The sequence below is a fragment of the Staurois parvus genome, unplaced genomic scaffold, assembly GCF_062004578.1.
Source record: "Staurois parvus isolate SC_StPar_1 unplaced genomic scaffold, SC_StPar_1.0 ptg000120l, whole genome shotgun sequence".
In the NCBI taxonomy this organism is placed as follows: Eukaryota; Metazoa; Chordata; class Amphibia; order Anura; family Ranidae; genus Staurois; species Staurois parvus.
This window is the reverse complement of record NW_028317916.1, coordinates 298,960-312,083: the sequence shown is the minus strand read 5'-3', so window position 1 is coordinate 312,083 and position 13,124 is coordinate 298,960.

The following is a 13,124-nucleotide window of genomic DNA, read 5'->3' as shown; positions in this document are numbered from 1 at the left end:
AATGAATCATGTGCCATGGAGAATGTTTTTTGAGAGAATTTCATTAGCAGTAAAATAAAATGTGCTCCTCAAATGGAAGAACTCCTGTCTTTGTGATATTCTAGTGGCAATTTATATGGTAAGTGTCAAAAACAAGTCTAATATGAAGGCCAGCTAGTGTGGTATTCTTTCCTTTTATTATTCTAATCGTGAGGTGTAAAGTGACATGGTTGCACACTGTAATGGTGGTAAAAAAGAAGAGTGTCAATGAGACAAGAAAGGTGACAGACATGGAATGAGTCCCCAAGGTGCACTCCAAGAGCTTTGGATAAAGATTCCCCTGGGAAATCATTCTCATTAGTTCTCAGAGGCAATTCTGTAAATTTAGCTTACTATCAGTATGAGATTGTAATGCTAGGTAAATAACAGTGAGTCTTTATACCTTTATTTATAATAATAATAATAATAATAATAACATTTATGATCTGTAAATATTAAAAGATATATAGATATATGATTTTTTGATGTTGAAAAAAAACTTTATATATATATATATATATATATAAACATAATAATGTAAAAAATACTGTATAATATATATAAAGTAAATAAAAATATATATATTTAAAATAACTTTTCTAGTTCAACAAAAATTGCAGCTATATTTGCCATATTCATAAATTGCTACATGTTGTGGATTTCAGTTATTTTTTTAAATTTTTTTAATAGAGAGCAGCAATATTTATGCTCCTAAGTCAGCATTCAGCTCTGGTAGCTCTGTAGATACTGCTGACATATTTGCCTACTCTTTTTTTTGAGCTTGGCATTTTTGGCTAACTACCACGCATGGGCAGAAAATGGAATCTTTCTAGAAGGACAAAGGCCCCCTACTGACCCCGGGCCCTCAGGCAGTGCTCGTGTTCCCAAATGGTCAGTCTAAATCTAAATCTAAAACTGAAAAAAGGGTTTGGGTTTAAATAAAGGCATTACATATTTTCAAATGTTTTTGTTGTTTAACTAGGTAATAATGTAGTTATATTCCCTGTGTTGTTTGTTTGCCATACCTTGTAATGATAAGCTCACATGTATAGTGTCATGACCAGGGGTGGACTGACCATTTGGAAACTCGGGCACTGCCCGAGGGCCCGGGGTCAGTAGGGGGCCCCATGAGATGCCCTGGTACATTTTTCATAGGCTTTTTTGAGTTTGGGCAGGGACACAGAGGCCCCATGATCCCCTATTGCCCGGGGGCCCCATGAGTTGTCAGTCCGCCCCTGATCATGACTAATCAATTCCTTTATGTCTATGTATTGCTGGAGCTACCCTGTCCCTATTAACTAGAGGGACAGACAACTGGCTGTTCCAGGTCACATAGCATCCATTTCATTGCTCATAATTTTCTCAGAGTTGGATCACAAATTTTAGAGTTCACATTATATAAAACACTGCATAGCATTCCTTTTGTTAATTTATCTGCATGTTTGTTTTTGTTTCAGACTGAATGAATGTTTAGCTCTCAACTGCCGAGCACTAGACTGAGAGATCTGGAGATAATGTAGTTTCTTCAGGAAAAGTTGGTTCTCACACTACGGGCAGTGCCCATTCCATAACCTGTGCAGAATGCCTCACTTTTGAACACAAAAAAACTCCTGACACAAGAATGTGGAAATTTACACTACTATGGGCTTACACCATGAAACTATGATAAATGAAACACATGATCGATGCATATCTTACGTAGTGAAAAACACAAGGTGCAGATAGGGTGGTTTATAATGCCTTTAAATATTCAGAATTGTCCCAATTACCCCTAAAAAAGTGCAGGGGACCTGCAAATACTTCCCAGCAAATACTAGCAAAATGTAAGAAAATGCCACAATTCTTTTAGTCAGCTAGGTAAGGATGCAAAAAAAAAAAAGAGTACAAAACACCAGTTATTTGACTGACTAATTGGCCAGAAAGTATGTTATTAGTAATCTGTTGCTATGATGGCAAAATTGCCCATAAGGTTGGTGTTTCAGAAAACTGCAAATGGGTTGGATTTATCTCAAATCTAAATTCGAACTGAACCTAAATCTTAAACCTAATTGTCAGCTTCTCTGTCATGTTGCTAACAGAGCAAAAGATTATTGGCCTCTATTTCAAGCAAGATAGTATTGCAAGAAGAGTTCAGAGCAGTTTTCAAAGTCAAAGGTGAATTATTGCTATTAGGTAAAAAGGTAGAAGTAGATTGTTATCTTCCCTGTAAGATAAAATTGCCAAGTCATACATCAGCATAAACATGTGAGATCAAGAAACAACATGACGTGGTATGAAAGATCAAGACTACTAACAGACACAAGTGCGCTGAGTCTAACCCTGTTCACAAAGGTAGTGATATCATAGCGCCCGGTTCAATGCAATATTGGTGTTCTCGTGATCAGAACTCCTGCTCCGCCCGTTGTAAATGACTCAGGCACATTGCATCCTGTGCAAAAGAATTACAATAGAAAATAGTTAAACCATAGACGAGAAACACAGTGCACTAGCAAAGTGCTTGCTTCGCATCTTATACTCTGTGAATGGAATGACCTCGCCTCTCTGAGTGAGAGTGGGTCTCCCAAAACTCTGGCATGGGAATGTTACTCTCCCCAAAAAATAAATTGATTGTTAAGAACTGGGGTAAAATAAGGGGCAGGAGACAAATAGGAAGGAAAAAGGAAGAAAAAAAAGGATGGATGGATAGGTGCCAACTGCCTGGGTCCAGATTTTCATCTAAGTTAAAAGGGTCCAAGCTGCAAATGGAGAAACAGAAAAAGGGCACACCGACCTAATGCATTATCGTTTAAAATATTTATTGAAGAAACAAAGTAAGTATCATACTTACAATAGACATAAAAACACAGGCATTTCAAACTGAACAAGATGTATGATCCAAACAGCATCTGAGCCAGGCTCTGAGGAAGAGGTTGTGTCCTCGAAACGCGTTAGCCAGTCTCTGAGGCAGAGGTTGTGTCCTCGAAACGCGTTAGCCAGTTGGTCATCCAGGGTTCCATCGTATGCATCGATTTGCATCTAGTGTATTTGGACCACCCCGGTCTGTTGAGGGCAGCAAGCAGTGCATATTCCAGAAAATTCCAGAACATTCCTATTGGGTCTACTGAGTCCTTTCCTAGCGCAGGAGAAAAGTGTTTGTTGTGTTGAAAAGGGTCCAAGTGTCCTCTGACAGATATTGGATCCAGGGATTCTAGTTTTTTCAAAGAGCTTAAGGTTGTCATTCAATATAGCAGATAAGTGCATATTAATCATGAGGCATGCCAGTTTGGTCTTAACCAAGTCTAGAGGTAGCACGGCCGACCTCTGTGATCTAGCTTTTGCAATTTTCACAGCCACAAAAACAAATAAAATTTGCCTGCGTGAATGTCTCTGAGTGCTCTCCATGGGACAACACAGTAGAGCTTTTGTTGGTGATTTTTTTTAGATTAATTTGAGTAAGAGAATCATAAAAATTATAGAGTCTAATCCTGAAACTTTTCACTTCGGGACATTGTACCAATGTGATATGAGGTCCCTTTCTCTCTGCAGTCCCTGAAACAGAATGGGGAAGCTTCCGGGACATAAGAGGCAAGCCTAGTTGGGACCATATACCGTCAAAAAAGGCCTTTTAAATTAGCTATGATTATGGAGGTATTTAATAAAGACTTAGATGTAGAGTGAACCATCTTATACCAATCATACAAATCCAATATTTTTTCTATTGATGCATATAAAACTGTTTTGTATTCACAGAGGTCAGGATAGGATATATTTTAGATACGAAGCCTTTTAACTTATCATATTTATTACACAGGTATTCTATAGATGTCATGGTCCCAAGATCAGATGTACTCTTTAAAGTATTAAAGTCATGAGATATTTGGCTATAACAAAAACTTTCAGCCTCTGGCGTCTCGTACTTTTCCTTTAATACTTGCTTTGATAGAGTCGCATAGATCTGCAATATGTTTTACTCCTTTATTGGTCCACCATTCAAAGGTTCAGAGTGGAAGCCCTGGCTTGAAGTCCAATTTCCCCAAGAGGGGTGCCAAGGGATTGTACGGGAATTTAAAATTGTGTGCCCTTATTAGTCTATCCCCCACTCCGAGAGAGAATGACAGGGACGGGCATAAGATAGTAGGCCTATCTTTAAGCAATAGCCACATCAGGTGAGGTATGGGCCTCTCCGGAAAGGAACAGGACTCTTCCCGCATCCATATGGCGTAGGGCCTCATAGTATTGAATGTAATCAATTGTGCTATTTGGGCAGCATAAAAATATTTAGCTAGATCTGGAGTTCCCAATCCATCCCTCTTTCTAGGGGTTTATAGGGTACACTTGTTCACCCTAGGCCTTTTGGCCTCCCAAATGAAGGACAACATTTTCTTTTGGAATGTATATAGATCGCTCATGCTAATTGCTACAGGAACTGTATGGAACAAATATAATAGCCTTGGAAGAATGTTCTTCTTCAATGAATATAGTCTGACAGACCAGGAAGGGGGATTATTTTGCCATTTAGTCAGCTCTTCGGAGAGTTTTTTATATAATGGTGGGTAATTCCTCATGTGGAAAGTATGTAGAGAGGGCTTAAGGAAGATACCGAAGTACGGAGGGGCCTCGGATTGCCACTGAAAACGTAGGTTTGCTTAAGGGTGGTCACTGCGTGATCTTCCAATCATAAATTTAAGGCTTGCGATTTAGCTAAGTTTACCCTGAGTCCTGATATTAATGCAAATAGTTACAATTTCACCTGTAAATTTGGAATAGAGGTGACTGGGAAAGACAGCAACATCAAAATGTCATCCGCAAAGAGACCGCATTAGTGTTCCCTGTCCCTGCATTCTATGCCCATATGTCTACGCAATCTCAAATTTTGAAATCCAGAAGCTGTAGAGCTAAGATAAACAATATGGAGGACAGGGGGCAACCCTGACTAGTGCCCCTGTGTATTGTTATCCCTTGAGATCTATAGTTCTTAATCATCACGGTTGCTGTGGGAGAATCATAAAGTGTCTATAGAAACCGCAGACCAAACCCATAGCAAGTCATAACGTATAAAAAATAGTCTCATGAAAGGAAATCAAAGCTTTATGCATGTCCAGTGACAAAAGCATGCCTTGTCCTGACCCCTTTCATATCTCAGTCTGAGTGGAGGACTGAAATTATATCTATGACTCGTCGTGTTTGGTCTGAGGCTTGTCTATTAGGGACAAAGCCAGCTTGATCAGGGTGTACATATAGGGCAAGGAAAAAGTTTAGCCTAATAGCAAGAACTTTCATCAATATTTTCAAGTCCACATAGATTAACGAGATTGGTCTATAATTAGCACAGTCTCCATGGTCCTTCAGTATAGCATGTACAAATGCCATATTCTCCTGAGCTGGAAGGGGTATATACCCTGCTGTAACGCATTACAGAAAGAGCAGAGATGAGAAGTCAGAATTTCATGGTATTTTCTATAATAGTGTCTGGTAAAGCCATCCGGGCCTGGTGCTTTGGATGGATTCAGACTTTTAATGGCTCTCTGAACCTCCACTTTCATGAACTCTTTGTACAACTATGTGTCGGTTTAAATGTCAGCAAAGTAATACATGAAAAAATGTATCCGCCACAGCTCTTTGAAATGGGGCTGGTTTAGCGTATAGCGTAGAAAAGAGATAAAATAATTTGCACAAACATGTTGTGGATTTTGAATTAGTTTTTCTAATGTAGTCTCAGTAGTGCAGGGGTAAAAACACAAGGAGAGAGCTTTCTCACAAGGAGAGTGGTAGGCTTGTGCACCATAGTATAATATCGATGACACTACCAGCGAAGATATTTTTCTGCCGGAGTGGTAAAACTCAGATTCAATGCTGGTCAATTCTATATATAAGGTCTATCTGGGGGTTCCTCCATTTACTCCTGCTGCAGCCATCACACTTCTGCCAGCTGTTTTGCCAATACTGTGTTCTCTTGAAAAAATTATGCAATTCTACCTTTATTTCTTTAAATATAACTGGATCATTAAGTAGCGAAGCATTTAGATGCCATGTAGAAGGTGGAGGTTTAGTCCATAAGTCTATCAGAGTCAATCTAACAGGGAAATGGTCTGACCTTGGTGTGGGGAGGATCTTGGCTGAGGTTGCAAATGGCAGCAGAAGATCAAGGGCCAGGATATGATCTATCCCTGGGTATGTGCCATGTATATGCGAGTAATGCGTAAAGTCACAGGTTGGTGGATTAAGTTCCCCCCAAGTGTCAATTAAATCATTGATGGAATAGCATCGCCAATTTTCATATCTTTGTTTGGGGATATTTTTAAGAACTGCTTTATGAGCATTTGATTTATCTAAAACACATTCAAGTGGAATATTGCTGTCTCCCCCCATCACCACATGATCCAACACTCAAGGCAGCAGTATTGCCAACATGTGTCTAAAAAAGTCTAATTTACCCGAATTTGGAGCATAATATGATATAAAGGTAACAGATTGATTGTTTATCTTACCTACCACCATTAGATACCTGCCCTCCTTACCTTTAACCACTGGGAAGGTGTAAAAGATACCGTATTTGTTTCAAAAAGCAGATTTCCAACCCTCATTTCTTTAGCAAGCCATTAGACATATAACAGTCAGGGTATCTGGCATGAAGATGTTTGGGGGCTGATGCTCAGGTGAAATGAGTTTCCTGTAGCATCAGAATATCTATGCCCTGTTTATAATAATACTGGAATGCTTTGTTGCGCTTCACGGGGAAACTGAGTCCTTGCACATTATGCGTGGCAATAGAGCATTATGTCTAGTCAATGGAGTATTATGCATCATGATTTGCAAGAATATACTCACCTGTGGTTGGCTTCATCCATCCCGAGAATCCCACCAGAAGGATCCCAGTATTCCCTCTTCCCTCATCTGGGCTAGAAGAGTTAGAGCAGAAAAATAGATAAAAAAGTAAAATGGTAAAAGAAGAGAAAAATAAGGTTCAGTAATAACCAACAATGTGGCCAAAGGCCAAATATAAAATTTAGGTATGTATTTACTACATCTACTGTATGTAGGAACAGACCTGCATCCAAGAAGGGAAACAATCCCCTATCTAAATGAGTGATGTTGGCACCATCAAAATGATGATGGCAAGGTCACAGGTCGTAGCTCATATCCATATTGCTCATGTCTAAGAGGTTGGGCTAGAAAACTATCATGTGGAAACATAAAGGTGACATCTAGGCCCTAAATCACTCCCATTAGCCCATTCGAGAAGGATCAAAAGGACCAGAGAAATTTGTAATGGCCTATACAAATGGTTCAATGGACATAAATCAAGGTACAATCCATCCGGGCTACTAAATTTAGAAATCCTAATGCAATGAAAATCTTAACATATCAGCAAAAGTCCATGGAAGATTTGTGGGTGCACTACAAAAAATGTCACGTCCCTGTTTGCTAAATCGAATATATTGCTAAATCACCTTATGGGACTTTCAACTCACTCAATATCACAACTTATAATAAAAATATGGTATACATTTTATTTATACAAGTTTAAAAGAATGAAGGACACAAATATATGGCTTTTACATAGCGCCATTACAAAGAGTGTACATCATAGCTTGTCATAGCAGATATGGTAATTGTGATGTGTTTCCATTCACCCGAAGGGTTTCTGAGATACACAACTCCTTCCTCAGGGGTATCAGGAATTCCACATCTCTACAATACAATTTTACACATTGAAAACACAAAAATATATATTTTATTTTATACATAATACGATGAATTGTATTTATGTGCTACTCACAAAAATGAGTTATTGCATATGAAGAAAGCTGTAATATATAAAAACAAGTATAGACATCACTAATTAAGCTGTGTGGACCAAGAGGTGTATAGATGACCAGGGCTCATGAACAGCATGGAGGGATAAGAGGCACCCAAAGACCACTGGGGCCTAGAGGATGTCCTATAGTAAAACAAAATGGTAATTTCTAATCAGATTGCCATACTACTTGAAAGAAAGGGGGGGATAGTCCTATTAGTTCACTAAACTCCCAGCAGCACAAACAATCAAATAAAATAAAAACTCCTTAAGGTGTGTTTATAAACTTTTTTCAAGCTTCAGCATTATATGTTTGCATACATTTGCATTATCAAAAAGTGTATGTTTCAGCACTGAAAATCATCGCCAAGCATGGCATAATTGTCTTTAAAAAATAGAAAAAAATTTGAATCAGTTTACATTATTATTATTATTATACAGTATTTATATAGCGCTAAAAAGTTTGCTCAGCGCTGTACATTATAGTGGGAGACAGTACATGAGACAATACAGTAACAATACAATACACAAGGGGTTCGAGGGCCCTGCTCCTTTGAGCTTACAATCTAGGAGGGAGGGGAGAGTGGTACAGGAGGAAATGGCTGTGGGGGATGGAGTGGTAGAAGGGGTGGAGGAGATCGGCTGTTAGGTGAGGGCGGGGTAGGCTTCCCTGAAGAGATGGGTTTTCAGGGTGCGCCTAAAGGGGAGGAGGGTAGGTGATAGTCTGATGGATTGGGGTAGTGAGTTCCAGAGGATGGGGGAAGACCTGGAGAAGTGCTGGAGTCAGGCATGGGAGGAGGAGACCAGGGAGCTAGAGCGTAGGAGGTCTTGTGAGGAGCGAAGAGTGCGTGTTGGGTGGTATTTGGATATCAGGTTGGTGAGGTAGTTTGGGGCAGTATTATGAATGGCTTTGTACATCAATGTTAGTAGTTCGAATTTTATGCGTTGGGCAATCGGAAGCCAGTGGATGGAATGACAGAGGGGGGTGGCGGATACGGAGTGGTAGGTAAGGTGGATGAGTCTGGTAGCTGAGTTCAGGATAGACTGAAGTGGGGATAGTCTGTGATGAGGTAAACCGGTGAGGAGGGAGTTACAGTAGTCGAGTCGTGAGATAATAAGGAAGTGAATGAGTTGTTTAGTAGTCTCTGGGGGTAGGAACGAACGTATTTTGGAGATGTTGCAGAGGTGGAGCCTGCATGAATTTGCCAGCGATTGGACATGGGGTTGGAAGGACAGATTGGAGTCTAGAGTGACGCCTAGAACTTTGGCTTGCACGGTGGGACTGATGGTGGCGTTATTGGTCGTGATGGAGAGGATGGGGAGGGGGGGGGTGTGGGCTGGGGGGAAAACTAGGAGCTCGGTTTTGGAAAGGTTTAATTTGAGGAAGTGGAGTGACATCCAGTCTGATATGTCATTCAGTAGGCAGGTGATTCGGGCGGAGACTGGAGGGGTGAGGCGAGGGGTAGAGAGGTAGATTTGCGTGTCATCGGCGTAGAGGTGGTAGTTGAAGCCATGGGAGTGTATCAGTTGGCCAAAGGAGGAGGTGTAGATGGAGAAGAGAAGGGGCCCGAGGACAGAGCCTTGGGGGACCCCAACAGAGAGGGGGAGAGAGGGGGAGGTGGCAACATTATAGGTAACACTGAAGGAGTGCTGGGATAGATAGGAGGAGAGCCAGGAGAGAGCAGAGTCTCTGATGCCAAGGGAGTATAGTTTATTAAGGTGGAGGGGGTGGTCAACTTTGTCGAAGGCTGCGGAGAGGTCAAGGAGTAGGAGGACTGAGTAGTGGCCATTAGCTTTGGCGGTTAGCAGGTCGTTGGTGAGTTTGAGTAGGGCCGTTTTGGTGGAGTGTAGGGGATGGAAGCCAGACTGCAGGGGATCAAGGAGGTTGTTGTCGTTGAGGTGGGAGCTTAGGTGATTATAGACATCAAAGGAACTGCAAAGTACAGTGTTCCAAAGAATAGCACAAACCCCATTATGCCACATACTGATAAATATGAGATAGATTGCATTAAAAATCTTTTATGTGTAAATAAGGTGGAAAAAACACAAAGATCTCGCAACTAGATTCATCATAATTACACTTGTTGAGCTTGTGTCATGTCAAAGCATTCAATCAATGATATTATAGCTCATGAGTTTATCTTACCTATGAATGCAAAAACATGGCATAGAATGGAGCATAAAGTAGCCTCTGCAGCCTCTCCAAACAACAGGTACAATTTACTGCCTGGCTGTACCACTTAAGTAAAAGGGAGTCAATTAAGAATTGCCAACACCTGAAACTAATGTTTGCTGCGGAGTCTGCTGCTGCCTGATATCCAAGATGGCCCCTTGGGCTCATGCATGGGTTGTCGCCCCACCCCAATATCCGACATGATTGCGTCATCACACCGAAGCTGCAGAGGGGCATCACATGCCCTGAGTCCACCAGCACACACCACTGCTGGCCCATAGGACACACCGTAAAGGTGAGGGGAGGGGGTGAGCACCAGAAAGCAGCACCCGCCTACTATCCCACCACTATAAGTGTTGCCATGGGGAAGGGCACAAAGGTGCACCACTCCCACCAAGCGGCATGTTTGCCAACTCCCCATCCGCCCAGAGATCCCCATCTAGAGGTTGGCACACAACAGCCACCTGGCATGCACGGTGAGAACGAATAAGATCTGCCCCTATAAGTGAAAAAAAAAGGCACAAAGGGAAGGACCACCAATACTTGATCTGTTGATTCATCAGTGGCTGGAGAAGTGGTTTCAGGTTTCTTCATTTCTGGATCGTGGATGGCACCAGGTCTGCTAAAGACTGAATGGTTAAACCCTGTAAGGATAGCTCAGATCGAATTTGAACCATCATCATCAGCTTTTCTTTGATTCTGTACAAATGTGGCTTGACTATGACATCTCATGGGAGACCATCTAATCAGGGAGCCGTTAAGGCCCAGTGGATCCTGTCCACTTCCATCTGATGTGGTGATATATCGGGAATCAGATCTTTCATTGGTGTGTGGACCACGCCCTCCAGGTAGGTGGTGGATTCTGGAAGTCCCCATATATGTACATTATACCTGCATAACCTGTTCTCCAAATCTTCTATTTTAGCATACGCCTCCTCCAATCTGTCTTAAAGTTCACATATCATTGTGGAGTTTTGATTAACCCTGGAGACTGTACCGTCCATTTTAGATTCAATGGTGTTTAGTCTCTCCCCAATGCTCTGAAAGTCCTGCTTAAGGTCAGAAGTAATTGTTGTGCATGCCTTTGACAGTTTCTGCTGTAAGAGGGCTGAGAAATGGGAGATAAGCACTGAGTCAACCGAATAGATCACTTTTCTGCTGGGCTGGTGGGTCATATGCTAGCTCTGTCATATGTCTGTCCATTGAGGATGCTGGGGACCCCCATGACTCTAAAACACCCAAGGGAGAAGCTTGAGAAGGGACATAGGGAGACTGCTCATCCTGGATAGTGTCCTCTTGATTTCCCTGTGATTGTGAGGAGAAAGGATTCCCTCTGGCTCCTTCTGCCCCATGTAAGGTGATCATGGCTGCGAGGTCATGAGGCTGCTGCTCATCTCTTTCCCTCTCAGCACCATCTTGAGAGAGTGAGTCTGCCCAGGGGAAGGCCGCACGAACCAGAACTGATTCCCAGGCTGATAGGGCTTCTTTTTTGGACCGACCTGTTGCCCTCGGCTGCATCGTGAGGTCCGGTTGCCCAGCCCTCTTGTTGCTATTTGCAGTTAATATGTTCTCAGTCAGCTCATGGCCGTCCCCGAGCCTGCATGCATGCATGCTATATTTGTAACTTTTTGAAAAGAGGATAGATCTTCCAAAGCTGGATAGGAAAGGTAATTTAGTGAAAAGTTTTGTTTTCTTCTTTGCTGGAGTACATCATACAGGTTTGCAACTTCAGGTGCAGACCAAAAGTGTTTTTGTAATTTTGCATCAAAATACTTTATTTTTCTTAAATGGTTAACTTTATACAGCATAACTATAAAATGTTTTTTTATTGCAACTTAATTTTTTAGAAGTGTTTTACTTGCTTGAACTAGCTACCTAGCTTTCCCCTTTATAATGTAAAGGAGGGGGCCCTGAAGTTAATGTTTACCATAATTAACCCTTTGTGTACTGTGCTGGCAGAACTCATTATCAGTTAATGTATAAATTAGATTTTCAGTACTGTCTGTCCTGACAAAGAAATATAGATTTTGAGGCTTGGATTCTGCATTGTATGTTAATGAGGGGAAACTCTATCCACACCTTGTCACTGTGAACTTGTTCAGAATAGCTGTGTATATTCCTGCTCCGAAGAAAGAACTAGAAAGGTAAGCATTTTTAAAAATTATTTTTAGGCATGCTGTGTGAATCGGAACACATAACAAACATATTGTGGGGGTTTCTCAATTTTTAATGCAGAAGTGTAAATACACTTTAAAGCATCTCCCAAACATATTACACTGCTCAAAAAAATTAAAGGAACACTTTGAAAACAGATCAGATCTCAATGGGGAAAAATATCATACTGGATGTCTTACTGATATGGACTGGGTAATGCGTTGCAAAAGTAAGGCTAAGGAAATGAAAATGATCAAACTACAGAGGACTGAATTCAAAGACATCCAACAAATCAAAGTGAAAAAATGATGCAGCAGGCTAGTCCATTTTGCTGAAATTTCATTACAGAAACTCAAAATGGTACTCGGTAGTTTGTATGGCCCCCGTGTGCTTGTATGCATGCCTGAAAACGTCGGGGCATGCTCCTAATGAGACAACGGATGGTGTCCTGGGGTATTTCCTCCCAGATCTGGACCAGGGCATCACTGAGCTCCTGGACAGTCTGAAGTGCAGCCTGGCGACATTGGATGGACCGAAACATGATATTCCAGAGGTGTTCTATTTGATTTAGGTCAGGCGAGCATGGGGGCCATTCAATGGTATCCTTCATCCTCAAGGAACTGCCTGCATACTCTTGCCACATGATGTCGGGTATTGTCATGCACCAGGCGGAACCCAGGACCCACTGCACCAGTGTATGGTCTGACAATGGGTTCAAGAATTTCATCCCAATACCTAATGGCAGTGCCATTGTCTAGCCTGTAGAGGTCTGTGTGTCCTTCCATGGATATGCCTCCCCAGACCACCACTGACCCACCACCAAAACAGTCAAGCTGAACAATGTTACATGCAGCATAATGTTCTCCACAGCTTCTCTAGACCCTTTCATGTCATGTGCTCAGGGTGAATCTGCTCTCATCTTTGAGAAGCACAACGCACCAGTGGCAGACCTGCCAATTCTGGTGTTCAATGGCAAATGCCAATGGAGCTCTATGGTGATAG